This window comes from Protomyctophum parallelum (assembly GCF_964188405.1).
Source record: "Protomyctophum parallelum genome assembly, chromosome: 6".
Classification (NCBI taxonomy): Eukaryota; Metazoa; Chordata; class Actinopteri; order Myctophiformes; family Myctophidae; genus Protomyctophum; species Protomyctophum parallelum.
In genome coordinates, this window is record NC_139701.1 from 11,050,930 (window position 1) to 11,065,583 (window position 14,654).

The following is a 14,654-nucleotide window of genomic DNA, read 5'->3' on the forward strand; positions in this document are numbered from 1 at the left end:
GTGAGGTTGAGCTCTGTCCAGCACAGGAGCGGCTGGGACGGAAACCAGCTTGGTCTTTAGTCAGCTTGGTATCTATGAGTGGCAACAAGGCGTTGGAGTAGCAGCTTCTCATATAGCCTTGTAGGTGATGCAGAGGGAAATGGGTCGGTAGCTCTTTGTGGATAATGGGTCTATGCCAGGTTTAGGGATTGCAACCACGTTGGCCTTTTCCCAGACAGAAGGGATGGTTTTCTGTGCTATGCATGTGTTCAGCATCCCCACAAGCCAGGTCTTTGCGTTGGGTCCCAGGTGCTGTAACATTTCTGCCAGTAGGTCATCAATCCCTGCTGCTTTTCCGGGTTTCAACTTTCCCATTGCAGTTTCAAGTTCTTCTAGGTCGAAGGGTTTGGTTTGAGGGCTGGCTGATTGTGGTTGGTCTGATACCACTGTGCGATGGTATTCTCCTGTGGGTCGGTGGCGGTCTTGGTCACAACTGGTGGCCAACAGTTGTAACCAACACCGCCACCGACCCACATAGAATACCATCGCACAGTGGTATCAGACCAACCACAATCAGCCAGCCCTCAAACCAAACCCTTCGACTTAGAAGAACGTGAAACTGCAATGGGAAAGTTGAAACCCGGAAAAGCAGCAGGGATTGATGGCATACTGGCAGAAATGATACAGCACCTGGGACCTATCGCAAGGACCTGGCTTGTGGGGATGCTGAACACATGCATAGCACAGAAAACCATCCCTTCTGTTTGGAAAAAGGCTGGAGTAGTTGCAATCCCTAAACCTGGCAAAGACCCATTATCCCCGAAGAGCTACCGACCCATTTCCCTCCTCTGCATCACCTACAAGCTCTATGAGAGGCACTACAATTTCTGAACAGACTATATTTACATCAATATGTCTGGGTCCCCACCTACTCACTCAGGGTTGACGTGTCACACCTGCAGTGATGGGAGGGGCACCAAAATGTGGTATTTTGATTGTTTAATGGGGGCACTCCCTTAGTATAAAAGTGTATGTTTTGTGTACACATGACCTGATGAAGATCAAATGGATCGAAACGCTGTCAGTATTTCAACAAAGAACGTCTTTCTTATACCTGTGGTGTGTGGGCTCCATCCAATACCTACACCAGTTGTGATGCAACAGAGTTTGCTGTGACCGTTGTGAATTATGGGTGGTGTGGTTTTTGCCAAGACGGTGGATTGTGGCCCATGCCTTCCTGCTGTTATTTGACATGTTGGTGTTCTCTATATCTTTTCGTCCTGGGCATGACGTTAAACTGTTCCGTTCGAGAGGACCAGCGACCCTCGAATGTAAACGGCCACGAAAGGAAATTATGTGTGTGTGAGGTGTTCTCTATAGGTTGGGTTTCAGGTGGTTGTATTGTAGTAGCTTGACATTTCTTGGAGGGCACTTTCAAGGACAGACTCAATCTTCTGGAAGTCTGCTTGTTGGGTCGTAATGCAGAGGTTGTCGGCGTAGATGAAACGCTGGCATTAGGCATTGGGTAGTGGCTGGTCGTTTGTGTAGATATTGAAAAGGAGGGGGGCGAGCACGCTACCTTGTTGGAGGCCGTTCTTTTGGGCTTTCCATTTACTCCTCTGGTCATTTAACTGGACATAGAAGCGCCTGTTGTTGAGGAGGCTTTTCCTGACCATTGTGCGGTGTTGGACAGTGTCGTAGGCAGCAGAGAGATCTCTGAATGCTGCTCCAGTTATTTGTTTCCCCTCAAACCCATCCTCAATGTGTTGGGTGAGGTTGAGCTCTGTCCAGCACAGGAGCGGCTGGGACGGAAACCAGCTTGGTCTTTAGTCAGCTTGGTATCTATGAGTGGCAACAAGGCGTTGGAGTAGCAGCTTCTCATATAGCCTTGTAGGTGATGCAGAGGGAAATGGGTCGGTAGCTCTTTGTGGATAATGGGTCTTTGCCAGGTTTAGGGATTGCAACCACTTTGGCCTTTTCCCAGACAGAAGGGATGGTTTTCTGTGCTATGCATGTGTTCAGCATCCCCACAAGCCAGGTCTTTGCGTTGGGTCCCAGGTGCTGTAACATTTCTGCCAGTAGGTCATCAATCCCTGCTGCTTTTCCGGGTTTCAACTTTCCCATTGCAGTTTCAAGTTCTTCTAGGTCGAAGGGTTTGGTTTGAGGGCTGGCTGATTGTGGTTGGTCTGATACCACTGTGCGATGGTATTCTCCTGTGGGTCGGTGGCGGTCTTGGTCACAACTGGTGGCCAACAGTTGTAACCAACACCGCCACCGACCCACATAGAATACCATCGCACAGTGGTATCAGACCAACCACAATCAGCCAGCCCTCAAACCAAACCCTTCGACTTAGAAGAACGTGAAACTGCAATGGGAAAGTTGAAACCCGGAAAAGCAGCAGGGATTGATGGCATACTGGCAGAAATGATACAGCACCTGGGACCTATCGCAAGGACCTGGCTTGTGGGGATGCTGAACACATGCATAGCACAGAAAACCATCCCTTCTGTTTGGAAAAAGGCTGGAGTAGTTGCAATCCCTAAACCTGGCAAAGACCCATTATCCCCGAAGAGCTACCGACCCATTTCCCTCCTCTGCATCACGTCTTTCTTATACCTGTGGTGTGCGGGCTCCATCCAATACCTACACCAGTTGTGATGCAACAGAGTTTGCTGTGACCGTTGTGAATTATGGGTGGTGTGGTCTTTGCCAAGACGGTGGATTGTGGCCCATGCCTTCCTGCTGTTATTTGTCATTATGGTGTTCTCTATATCTTTTCGTCCTGGGCATGACGTTAAACTGTTCCGTTCGAGAGGACCGGCGACCCTCGAATGTAAACGGCCACGAAAGGAAACTGTGTGTGTGAGGTGTTCTCTATCATTTCATTCCAGACTTCACTGTCTATCTCCTGTGTTTTCCATTCATCTTGAGCGTTACACAGTCGTCTGATGTGCGGGGGGAGGTGCCGGCTAGCGCATAAAGGCACGGACGGGACAGGTGTTGTCTTGACCCATCCCGTGATGATGCGACAGGTGTCATTTAGGGCTGTGTCGACCAATTTGGTGTGACGTGATCGGCTCCAGCTTGAGCAGGCATACTCTGCTGTAGAGAAAGACAGGGCCATGGCAGTTGCACGGATTGTTTGTGGGTCTGCGCCCCACTTGGGAGTTCACTAGTTTTCACAGGATGTTATTGTGGGTGTTGACCGTGGCTTTTGTGTTCTCCAGGTGTTTTTTTGAAGAAGAGTGTCCTGTCCAGTGTAACTCCAAGATACATGGGGTGGGTATGGTTGGAGAGTTTGTGACCATCCCAAGTGACGCTCAGTTCTTTTCTCGCGTCTCGGTTCCTCAGGTGGAAGCTGCATAGTTGGGTTTGTGTGTCTTTCTTTTTCTGTCTTTCTTTCTTAGGACGGAGATCAAGGTAGACGCCATAGGAAGGCTCAACACTAGCCGATGCCCCTAGAGATCCATCCCAAAGCTTCCCTCAGGGAGCACAGCAAGCCAGCTAGCCAGCAAGCCTGCCCAGTCAGCCAACGCAGCCAGTCAGCTCCGCCAGTCAGCCAGTGTAGAAAGTCAGGCTGCCAAGCCAGAGCATATCAGCCCTTGCAGTCAGCCATTGCAGCCATACCAGCCTTGCTCAGTCAGCTCAGCCAGGCCTCTCTTGAGGCCTCTGTCTCTGTCTGCCTGGCCCGGTCTGCCCTGCCCTGCCTTGCAGCAACAGAACCAGCCTTTCTGGAAAGCCAGCCAGCTCAGAATGCGAGCTGAGCAAGCCAGTGCAGCAGCAAGCCCAGACTAGGTTACCGCAGCCTTACTGTGCAGCCACAGCCACTCAGTCTAGACCAGCAGGAGCTGGCCAGGCTCCAACCCTTGCAGCGCAGCCTTAGGCCGGACAGTCCCCCTGCCTGCACTTTGTTGCCTTCCTGGCCTGTCTGCCTGCCTAGGCGCCTCGGTCTTCCTGTCTGTCTGCCTTGGCCTGCCAGTCTGAAACTGGTTTAGACTAACTGCGTGCTTGCCAGCTGCGCTGGCTTGCTGAGCTCGTATTCTGAGCTGGCTGGCTTGCCAGCAAGGCTGGTTCTGTTGCTGCAAGGCAGGGCGGGGCAGACCGGGCCAGGCAGACAGAGAGCCAGGCCTCGAGAGAGGCCTGGCTGAGCTGACTGAGCAAGGCTGGTATGGCTACAATGGTTGACTGCAAGGGCTGATGTGCGCTGGCTTGGCAGCCTGACTTTCTACACTGGCTGACTGGCGGAGCTGGCTGGCTGCGTTGGCTGACTGGGCGGGCTTGCTGGCTAGCTGGCTTGCTGGACTCCCTGAGGGAAGCTTTGGGATGGATCTCTAGGGGCATCGGCTTGTGTTGAGCCTTCCAACGGCGTCTACCTTGATCTTCGTCCTAAGAAAGAAAGACAGAAAAAGAAACACACACACAAACTCAACTATGCAGCTTCCACATGAGGAAGGCAGGCAGGCACGCAGGCAGGCACAAGCTGCCTGCGTGCTTGCTTCGCCCTCCAGTTGCTGCTCCAGTTATTTGTTTTCCCTCAAACCCATCCTCAATGTGTTGGGTGAGGTTGAGCTCTGTCCAGCACAGGACGGGACGGAAACCAGCTTGGTCTTTAGTCAGCTTGGTGTCTATGAGTGGTATGAGGCGTTGGAGTAGCAGCCTCTCTTGTAGGTGATGCAGAGGAGGGAAATGGGTCGGTAGCTCTTTGAGGATGATGGGTCTTTGCCAGGTTTGGGGATTGCAACCACTTTGGCTTTTCTCCAGACAGAAGGGATGGTTTTCTGTGCCATGCATGTGTTCAGCATCCCCACGAGCCAGGTCTTTGCGTTAGGTTCCAGGTGCTGTATAATTTCTGCCAGTATGTCATCAATCCCTGCTGCTTTTCCGGGTTTCAACTTTCCCATTGCAGTTTTGAGTTCTTCTAGGTCGAAGGGTTTGGTTTGAGGGCTGGCTGATTGTGGTTGGTCTGATACCACTGTGCGATGGTATTCTCCTGTGGGTCGTGGCGGTGTTGGTTACGACTGTTGGCCACCAGTTGTGATGCAACAGAGTTCGCTGTGACTGTTGTGAATTATGGGTGGCTCCCTGAGGTCCTTGATCGCCATTGGGTCCAACAGTGGTCATTGAAGCGTGCACACACATGCACACATGCACCTACACACACAGGGGCACATGCGTATGCACACCTGGACCTTTAAATGAACAACAACACAAAAACTAAGGCACTGGTGTCGGACTTCTGGTTTACCGGAACGGGGTTCAACTCCCTGCAGTGCCCTGCTCAATGTGTTGTATTTCATTCATTGGTCCATGGTCTCAGGTCATTGAGCGGCGCGCTATAGTGTGCGATTCTTCATCATTGTTGAGGATTTTTTAAAGGTGAAAATCAAGGAAAAGCAAAAGGCTATAGTCCATGGTCACGGACCGCATACTGGTCAAGGTCATTTATACTGGTGAAGATCATTTACTAGTCTTCTAAAGGTCATTTATACTGGTGAAGATCATTTACTAGTCTTCTAAAGGTCATTTATACTGGTCAAGGTCAATTACTAGTCTCATGAAGGTAATTTATACTGGTCACAGTCATATACTGGTCACGGTCATTTCTACTGGTGAAGGTCATTTATACTGGTCAAGGTCATTTGTACTTGTCAAGGTCATTTATACTGGTCAAGGTCATTTACTAGTCTTATTGAAGGTAATTTATACTGCTCAAGGTCATTGATATTGGTCAAGGTCATTAAGTGGCATGCTATAGTGCGCGATTCTTCATCATTGTTGAGGATTTGAAAAAAGGTTAAATTGCAGAAAAGCGAAAGGCTAAAGTCCATGGTCACGGAGGGCATACTATAGTATGTTGTTTTTCTTTTTTTTGGTGGTGTGCGGGCTCCATCCAATAACTACACCAGTTGTGATGCAATAGAGTTTGCTGTGACCGTTGTGAATTATGGGTGGTGTGGTCTTTGCCAAGACGGTGGATTGTGGCCCATGCCTTCCTGCTGTTATTTGTCATGTTGGTGTTCTCTATATCTTTTCGTCCTGGGCATGACGTTAAACTGTTCCGTTCGAGAGGACCGGCGACCCTCGAATGTAAACAGGTGTTGGGACGGGGTCAGGTGTTGTCTTGATGCATCCTATGATGATGCCACAGGTGTCATTTAGGGCTGTGTCGACCAATTTGGTGTGACGGGATAGGCTTGTAGGTAATGCAGAGGAGGGAAATGGGTCGGTAGCTCTTTGGGGATAATGGGTCTTTGCCAGGTTTAGGGATTGCAACCACTTTGGCCTTTTTCCAGACAGAAGGGATGGTTTTCTGTGCTATGCATGTGTTCAGCATCCCCACAAGCCAGGTCTTTCCGTTAGGTCCCAGGTGCTGTATCATTTCTGCTAGTAGGTCATCAATCCCTGCTGCTTTTCCGGGTTTCAACTTTCCCATTGCAGTTTCACGTTCTTCTAGGTCGAAGGGTTTGGTTTGAAGGCTGGCTGATTGTGGTTGGTCTGATACCACTGTGCGATGGTATTCTCCTGTGGGTTGGTGGCGGTCTTGGTCACAACTGGTGGCCAACAGTTGTAACCAACACCGCCACCGACCCACATAGAATACCATCGCACAGTGGTATCAGACCAACCATAATCAGCCATCACTCAAACCAAACCCTTCGACCTAGAAGAACTTGAAACTGCAATGGGAAAGTTGAAACCCGGAAAAGCAGCAGGGATTGATGACCTACTGGCAGAAATGATACAGCACCTGGGACCTAACTCAAGGCCCTGGCTTGTGGGGATGCTGAACACATGCACAGCACAGAAAACCACCCCTTCTGTCTGGAAAAAGGCCAAAGTGGTTGCAATCCCTAAACCTGGCAAAGACCCATTATCCCCGAAGAACTACCGACCCATTTCCCTCCTCTGCATCACGTCTTTCTTATACCTGTGGTGTGCGGGCTCCATCCAATACCTACACTAGTTGTGATGCAACAGAATTTGCTGTGACCGTTGTGAATTATGGGTGGTGTGGTCTTTGCCAAGACGGTGGATTGTGGCCCATGCCTTCCTGCTGTTATTTGTCATTTTGGTGTTCTCTATATCTTTTCGTCCTGGGCATGACGTTAAACTGTTCCGTTCGAGAGGACCGGCGACCCTCGAATGTAAACAGGTGCTGGGACAGGGACAGGTGTTGTCTTGACGCATCCCGTGATGATGCGACAGGTGTCATTTAGGGCTGTGTCGACCAATTTGGTGTGACGTGATCGGCTCCAGCTTTAGCAGGCATACTCTGCTGTAGAGAAAGACAGGGCCATGGCAGTTGCACGGATTGTTTGTGGGTCTGCACCCCACTTGGAGTTCACTAGTTTTCACAGGATGTTATTGTGGGTGTTGACCGTGGCTTTTGTGTTCTCCAGGTGTTTTTTGAAGAAGAGTGTCCTGTCCAGTGTAACTCCAAGATACATGGGGTGGGTATGGTTGGAGAGTTTGTGACCATCCCAAGTGACGCTCAGTTTTTTTTTCGCGTCTCGGTTCCTCAGGTGGAAGCTGCATAGTTGGGTTTGTGTGTGTCTTTCTTTTTCTGTCTTTCTTTCTTAGGACGGAGATCAAGGTAGACGCCAATGGAAGGCTCAACACAAACCGATGCCCCTAGAGATCCATCCCAAAGCTTCCCTCAGGGAGCCCAGCAAGCCAGCTAGCCAGCGAGCCTGCCCAGTCAGCCAACGCAGCCAGTCAGCTCCGCCAGTCAGCCAGTGTAGAAAGTCAGGCTGCCAAGCCAGAGCATATCAGCCTTGCAGTCAGCCATTGCAGCCATACCAGCCTTGCTCAGTCAGCTCAGCCAGGCCTCTCTCGAGGCCTGGCTCTCTGTCTGCCTGGCCCGGTCTGCCCTGCCCTGCCTTGCAGCAACAGAACCAGCCTTTCTGGCAAGCCAGCCAGCTCAGAATGCGAGCTGAGCAAGCCAGTGCAGCAACAAGCCCAGACTAGGTTACTGCAGCCTTACTGTGCAGCCACAGCCACTCAGCCAGATCAGCAGGAGCAAGCCAGGCTCCAACCCTTGCAGCGCAGCCTTAGGCCGGATAGTCCCCCTGCCTGCACTTTGTTGCCTTCCTGGCCTGTCTGCCTGCCTAGGCGCCTCGGTCTTCCTGTCTGTCTGCCTTGGCCTGCCGGTCTGAAACTGGTTAAGACTAACTGCGTGCTTGCCAGCTGCGCTGGCTTGCTGAGCTCGTATTCTGAGCTGGCTGGCTTGCCAGCAAGGCTGGTTCTGTTGCTGCAAGGCAGGGCGGGGCAGACCGGGCCAGGCAGACAGAGAGCCAGGCTTCGAGAGAGGCCTGGCTGAGCTGACTGAGCAAGGCTGGTATGGCTACAATGGTTGACTGCAAGGGCTGATGTGCGCTGGCTTGGCAGCCTGACTTTCTACACTGGCTGACTGGCGGAGCTGGCTGGCTGCGTTGGCTGACTGAGCGGGCTTGCTGTCTAGCTGGCTTCCTGGGCTCCCTGAGCATCGGCTTGTGTTGAGCCTTCCAACGGCGTCTACCTTGATCTTCGTCCTAAGAAAGAAAGACAGAAAAAGAAAGACACACACAAACTCAACTACGCAGCTTCCACATGAGGAAGGCAGGCAGGCACAAGCTGCCTGCGTGCTTGCTTCGCCCTCCAGTTGCTGCTCCAGTTATTTGTTTTCCCTCAAACCCATCCTCAATGTGTTGGGTGAGGTTGAGCTCTGTCCAGCACAGGAGCGGCCGGGACGGAAACCAGCTTGGTCTTTATTCAGCTTGGTATCTATGAGTGGCATGAGGCGTTGGAGTAGCAGCCTCTCTTGTAGGTGATGCAGAGGCGGGACATGGGTTGGTAGTTCTTTGGGGATAATGGGTCTTTGCCAGGTTTGGGGATTGCAACCACTTTGGCCTTTCTCCAGACAGAAGGGATGGTTTTCTGTGCCATGCATGTATTAAGCATCGCCACGAGCCAGGTCTTTGCGTTAGGTTCCAGGTGCTGTATAATTTCTGCCAGTATGTCATCAATCCCTGCTGCTTTTCCGGGTTTCAACTTTCCCATTGCAGTTTCGAGTTCTTCTAGGTCAAAGGGTCTGGTTTGAGGGCTGGCTGATTGTGGTTGGTCTGATACCACTGTGCGATGGTATTCTCCTGTGGGTCGGCGGCGGTGTTGGTTACGACTGTTGGCCACCAGTTGTGATGCAACAGAGTTCGCTGTGACCGTTGTGAATTATGGGTGGCTCCCAGAGGTCCTTGATCCCCATGGGGTCCAACAGTGGTCATTGAAGCGTGCACACACACATGCACACATGCACCTACACACGCACAGGCGCACATGCGTATGCACACCTGGACCTGTAAATGAACAACACAAAAACTAAGGCACTGGTGTCGGACTTCTGGTTTACCGGAACAGGGTTCAACTCCCTGCAGTGCCCTGCTCAATGTGTTGTATTTACATGGTTCATTGGTCCATTACTTAGGCCATTAGTTTAATAAGGTGACTATATGATATATATGATATGGTACTTTATTGTCAGTTCACACTGAAATTTATCTTGCAACACAGCAGCCAAGTATGCAGAACACATATACACGCATTTGACATAACACAAACAACAAGACAATTGACATACATGAAGACATGAAGACAAGAGCAATATCCACCGCTTAGATTATCCTGTGGCTACTACAACTCCTGATTAAACCCTTTTCTATTTATTAAAGAGCTGGAGAGACAGGAATATTCCTGTTACTGAACACTTAACACTTTTACTGACTATAGCAATTATTACTGTCACAATAACTTTGTAATGCTACTGATGTTATGTTAGACTATATTTACATCAATATGTCTGGGTCCCCACCTACTCGCTCAGGGTTGACGCGTCACACCTGCAGTGATGGGAGGGGCACCAAAATGTGGTGTTTTGATTGGTTAATGGGGGCACTCCCTTAGTATAAAAGTGTATGTTTTGTGTACACATGACCTGATGAAGATCAAATAGATCGAAACGTTGTCAGTATTTCAATACAGAACGTCTTTCTTATACCTGTGGTGTGCGGGCTCCATCCAATGCCTACACCAGTTGTGATGCAACAGAGTTTGCTTTGACCGTTGTGAATTATGGGTGGTGTGGTCTTTGCCAAGACGGTGGATTGTGGCCCATGCCTTCCTGCTGTTATTTGTCATGTTGGTGTTCTCTATATCTTTTCGTCCTGGGCATGACGTTAAACTGTTCCGTTCGAGAGGACTGGCGACCCTCGAATGTCGAATGTATAGTTGGGTTTTTGATGGGTTGGGTTTCAGGTGGTTGTATTGTAGTAGCTTGACATTTCTTTGAGGGCACTTTCAAGGACAGACTCAATCTTCTGGAAGTCTGCTTGTTGGGTTGTAATGCAGAGGTCGTCGGCGTAGATGAAATGCTGGCATTAGGCATTGGGTAGTGGCTGGTCGTTTGTGTAGATATTGAAAAGGAGGGTGGCGAGCACGCTACCTTGTGGGAGGCCGTTCTTTTGGGCTTTCCATTTACTCCTCTGGTCATTTAACTGGACATAGAAGCGTCTGTTTTTGAGGAGGCTTTTCCTGACCATTGTGCGGTGTTGGACAGTGTCGTAGGCAGCAGAGAGATCTCTGAATGCTGCTCCAGTTATTTGTTTTCCCTCAAACCCATCCTCAATGTGTTGGGTGAGGTTGAGCTCTGTCCAGCACAGGAGCGGCCGGAACGGAAACCAGCTTGGTCTTTAGTCAGCTTGGCATCTGAGTGGCAACGAGGCGTTGGAGTAGCAGCCTCTCATAGAGCTTGTGATGCAGAGGAGGGAAATGGGTCGGTAGCTCTTTGGGGATAATGGGTCTTTGCCAGGTTTAGGGATTGCAACCACTTTGGCCTTTTTCCAGACAGAAGGGATGGTTGTCTATGCTATGCATGTGTTCAGCATCCCCACAAGCCAGGTCTTTCCGTTAGGTCCCAGGTGCTGTATAATTTCTGCCAGTATGTCATCAATCCCTGCTGCTTTTCCGGGTTTCAACTTCCCCATTGCAGTTTCAAGTTCTTCTAGGTCGAAGGGTTTGGTTTGAGGGCTGGCTGATTGTGGTTGGTCTGATACCACTGTGCGATGGTATTCTCCTGTGGGTCGGTGGCGGTGTTGGTCACAACTGGTGGCCAACAGTCGTAACCAACACCGCCACCGACCCACATAGAATACCATCGCACAGTGGTATCAGACCAACCACAATCAGCCAGCCCTCAAACCAAACCCTTCGACCTAGAAGAACTCGAAACTGCAATGGGAAGGTTGAAACCCGGAAAAGCAGCAGGGATTGATGACATACTGGCAGAAATTATACAGCACCTGGGACCTAACGCAAAGACCTGGCTTGTGGGGATGCTGAACACATGCATAGCACAGAAAACCATCCCTTCTGTCTGTAAAAAGGCCAAAGTGGTTGCAATCCCTAAACCTGGCAAAGACCCATTATCCCTGAAGAGCTACCGACCCATTTCCCTCCTCTGCATCACCTACAAGCTCTATGAGAGGCACTAACATTTCTGAACAGACTATATTTACATCAATATGTCTGGGTCCCCACCTACTCACTCAGGGTTGACGTGTCACACCTGCAGTGATGGGAGGGGCACCAAAATGTGGTGTTTTGATTGGTTAATGGGGGCACTCCCTTAGTATAAAAGTGTATGTTTTGTGTACACATGACCTGATGAAGATCAGAACGTCTTTCTTATACCTGTTGTGGTCTCAGGTCATTGAGTGGCGCGCTATAGTGCGCGATTCTTCATCATTGTTGAGGATTTAAAAAAAAGGTGAAAATCAAGGAAAAGTGAAAGGCTATAGTCCATGGTCACGGACCGCATACTGGTCAAGTTCATTTATACTGGTGAAGATCATTTACTAGTCTTATGAAGGTCATTTATACTGGTCAAGGTCATTTACTAGTCTCATGAAGGTAATTTATACTGGTCACAGTCATATACTGGTCACGGTCTTTTATACTGGTGAAGGTCATTTATACTGGTCAAGGTCATTTTGTACTTGTCAAGGTCATTTATACTGGTCAAGGTCATTTACTAGTCTTATTGAAGTTAATTTATACTGCTCAAGGTCATTTATACTGGTCAAGGTCATTTACTAGTCTTATTGAAGTTCATTTATACTGCTCAAGGTCATTTATACTGGTCAAGGTAATTTACTAGTCTTATTGAAGTTAATTTATACTGCTCAAGGTCATTTATACTGGTCAAGGTCATTTACTAGTCTTATTGAAGTTCATTTATACTGCTCAAGGTCATTTATACTGGTCAAGGTCATTTACTAGTCTTATTGAAGTTCATTTATACTGCTCAAGGTCATTGATATTGGTCAAGGTCATTAAGTGGCATGCTATAGTGCGCGATTCTTCATCATTGTTTAGGATTTGAAAAAAGGTGAAAATCACGGAAAAGCGAAAGGCTAAAGTCCATAGTCTCGGAGGGCATAAAAAAATGTGTGGTGCTATACAGGCCGTCCTGGAAAATTTGGGACAGAGGTTCATCGTTGGCATCCAGGGAGTGTGTGTGCAAAATTTGGCATCGACCGGGTTAATGGTGCCGGAGATTAGCTGTTAACAAACTGACGGACACAAACACAGACACACACACACACACACTCAGAGTGCAAAACATACTCTCTCCCCATGGCTTTGGCCTGGTGCCATACCGTAATTAATCATTGCCTACAATGTAAATTGTGAAATTACTTTACTGTTAAAATGCAAAATTTACATTTCAACGAATGGACCTCGTAAAACAAAACAAAAACCAAGGCACTGGTTGTGGTACTTCTGGTTTACCGGAATGGGGTTCAACTCCCTGCAGTGCTCTGCTCAATTTGTTGTATTTACATGGTTCATTTGATTCAAGGTTCATTAATGTGCTCAGTGGCGTAAAGTACATTAAAGTACACTTTTGAGGGAAATTGGACTTTTATACTGGAGGGTTTGCAATAGTTTTCACTACGTACATCTCAGAGACAAATATAGTACCTTTACTCCACGACAATTATTTGACAAATTTAGTTAGTTTACTTTGCAGATTTTTTATTATTATTACAAAACATACATTGACCACTTCAGCCCTTCAGTAAAATATACATTTTGGCCTTTTTAAAATACCGGACCTACAAATTCATTGTGAGCTTGTAGATCTGCTATTTTCAAAAGATTTGTACACATTGAATACATTTGAAAACTTGTAAAATGGGACTTTCTAATCTACAAAATGAGTATACTTTCTATACTTTTGGCTCCACAGATGAACTTTGTTTTCATAGTCAGTAGACATGAATTATAACACAAACACTAGCATCTCTATATACCAGGGGGGCGAACATTCAACAAATTATAATACAAACACTAGAAAAAGTGCCCTTCTGGGCACAGGTCTCCACCAGGATGAGCAGAAGAATTCCAGGCAAAGGTTTTTCCTTGGCCTCTAGTGAGTTGGCATAGAAAGTTATCCACAGATCCGTGCAGTTAGAGGTAAAAACACTTTTCGGCCAGTTATAGCGCCACCTTGAGGCTGAGTTGAAATTGTTCATGTGGCATTTCGTCCTCGGCCTAGTGGGAATGTGGGTGCACAATTTCACGGAAATCACGCGATGTGTTCATGATTTGCAGCATTTTGTTTGAAACTGAGCACTCCTGTGAACTTTGGAAGCCAATCTTAACCAATCAGGATGGAGTCTGAGAAATCTGAAAGACTGGTTTCGTTGAATGGCTCTAGAGAGACTGTGTACCAATTTGCGTGATGTTTGGACAAAATCTGTAGGTGTACTGTGCAAAAACTTGTTTTGCACAAAGCGGCCTCCTGGTGGCGCTATAAAGAGCAGATGTGAAAAATTCCAGGCAAAGGTTTTTCCTTGGCCTCTAGGGAGTTGGCATACAAAGTTATCCACAGATCCGTGCAGTTAGAGGTAAAAACACTTTTCGGCCAGTTATAGCGCCACCTTGAGGCTGAATTGAAATTGTTCATGTGGCATTTCGTCCTCGGCCTAGTGGGAATGTGGGTGCACAATTTCACGGAAATCACGCGATGTGTTCATGATTTGCAGCATTTTGTTTGAAACTGAGCACTCCTGTGAACTTTGGAAGCCAATCTTAACCAATCAGGATGGAGTCTGAGAAATCTGAAAGACTGGTTTCGTTGAATGGCTCTAGAGAGACTGTGTACCAATTTGCGTGATGTTTGGACAAAATCTGTAGGTGTACTGTGCAAAAACTTGTTTTGCACAAAGCGGCCTCCTGGTGGCGCTATAACAGGCCGTTCTGGAAAGTTTGGGGCAGAGGTTCATCGTTGGCATCCAGGGAGTGTGTGTGCAAAATGTGGCATCGACTGGGTTAACGGTGGCCGAGATTAGCTGCTCACGGACACACGGACGGACACACACACACACACACACACACACACACACACACACACACACACACACACACACGGACGGACACACACACGGACGGACGGATGGAGTGCAAAACATACTCTCCCCCCATGCCTTCGGCCTGGTGGAGACAATTACACGTTCCAGTCAGTTTACTTTTCTTTTCCACAAATACGCTGCGCAAAAGTTTATTCAACCTATCCTAAATTGTCCTTATTGCTTTCCGTAGACGACGCATGTTAATGATGTCATTCATTAGCAACA

General features: G+C 48.4%; 1 protein-coding gene across 1 annotated transcript in view; it reads right to left on the minus strand.

The window, feature by feature from the left end:
- Nucleotides 1-14,654, minus strand: part of LOC310860644 (calreticulin-like) — a 70,376-nt gene that overhangs the window by 19,284 nt on the left and 36,438 nt on the right. The window lies entirely within an intron of this gene.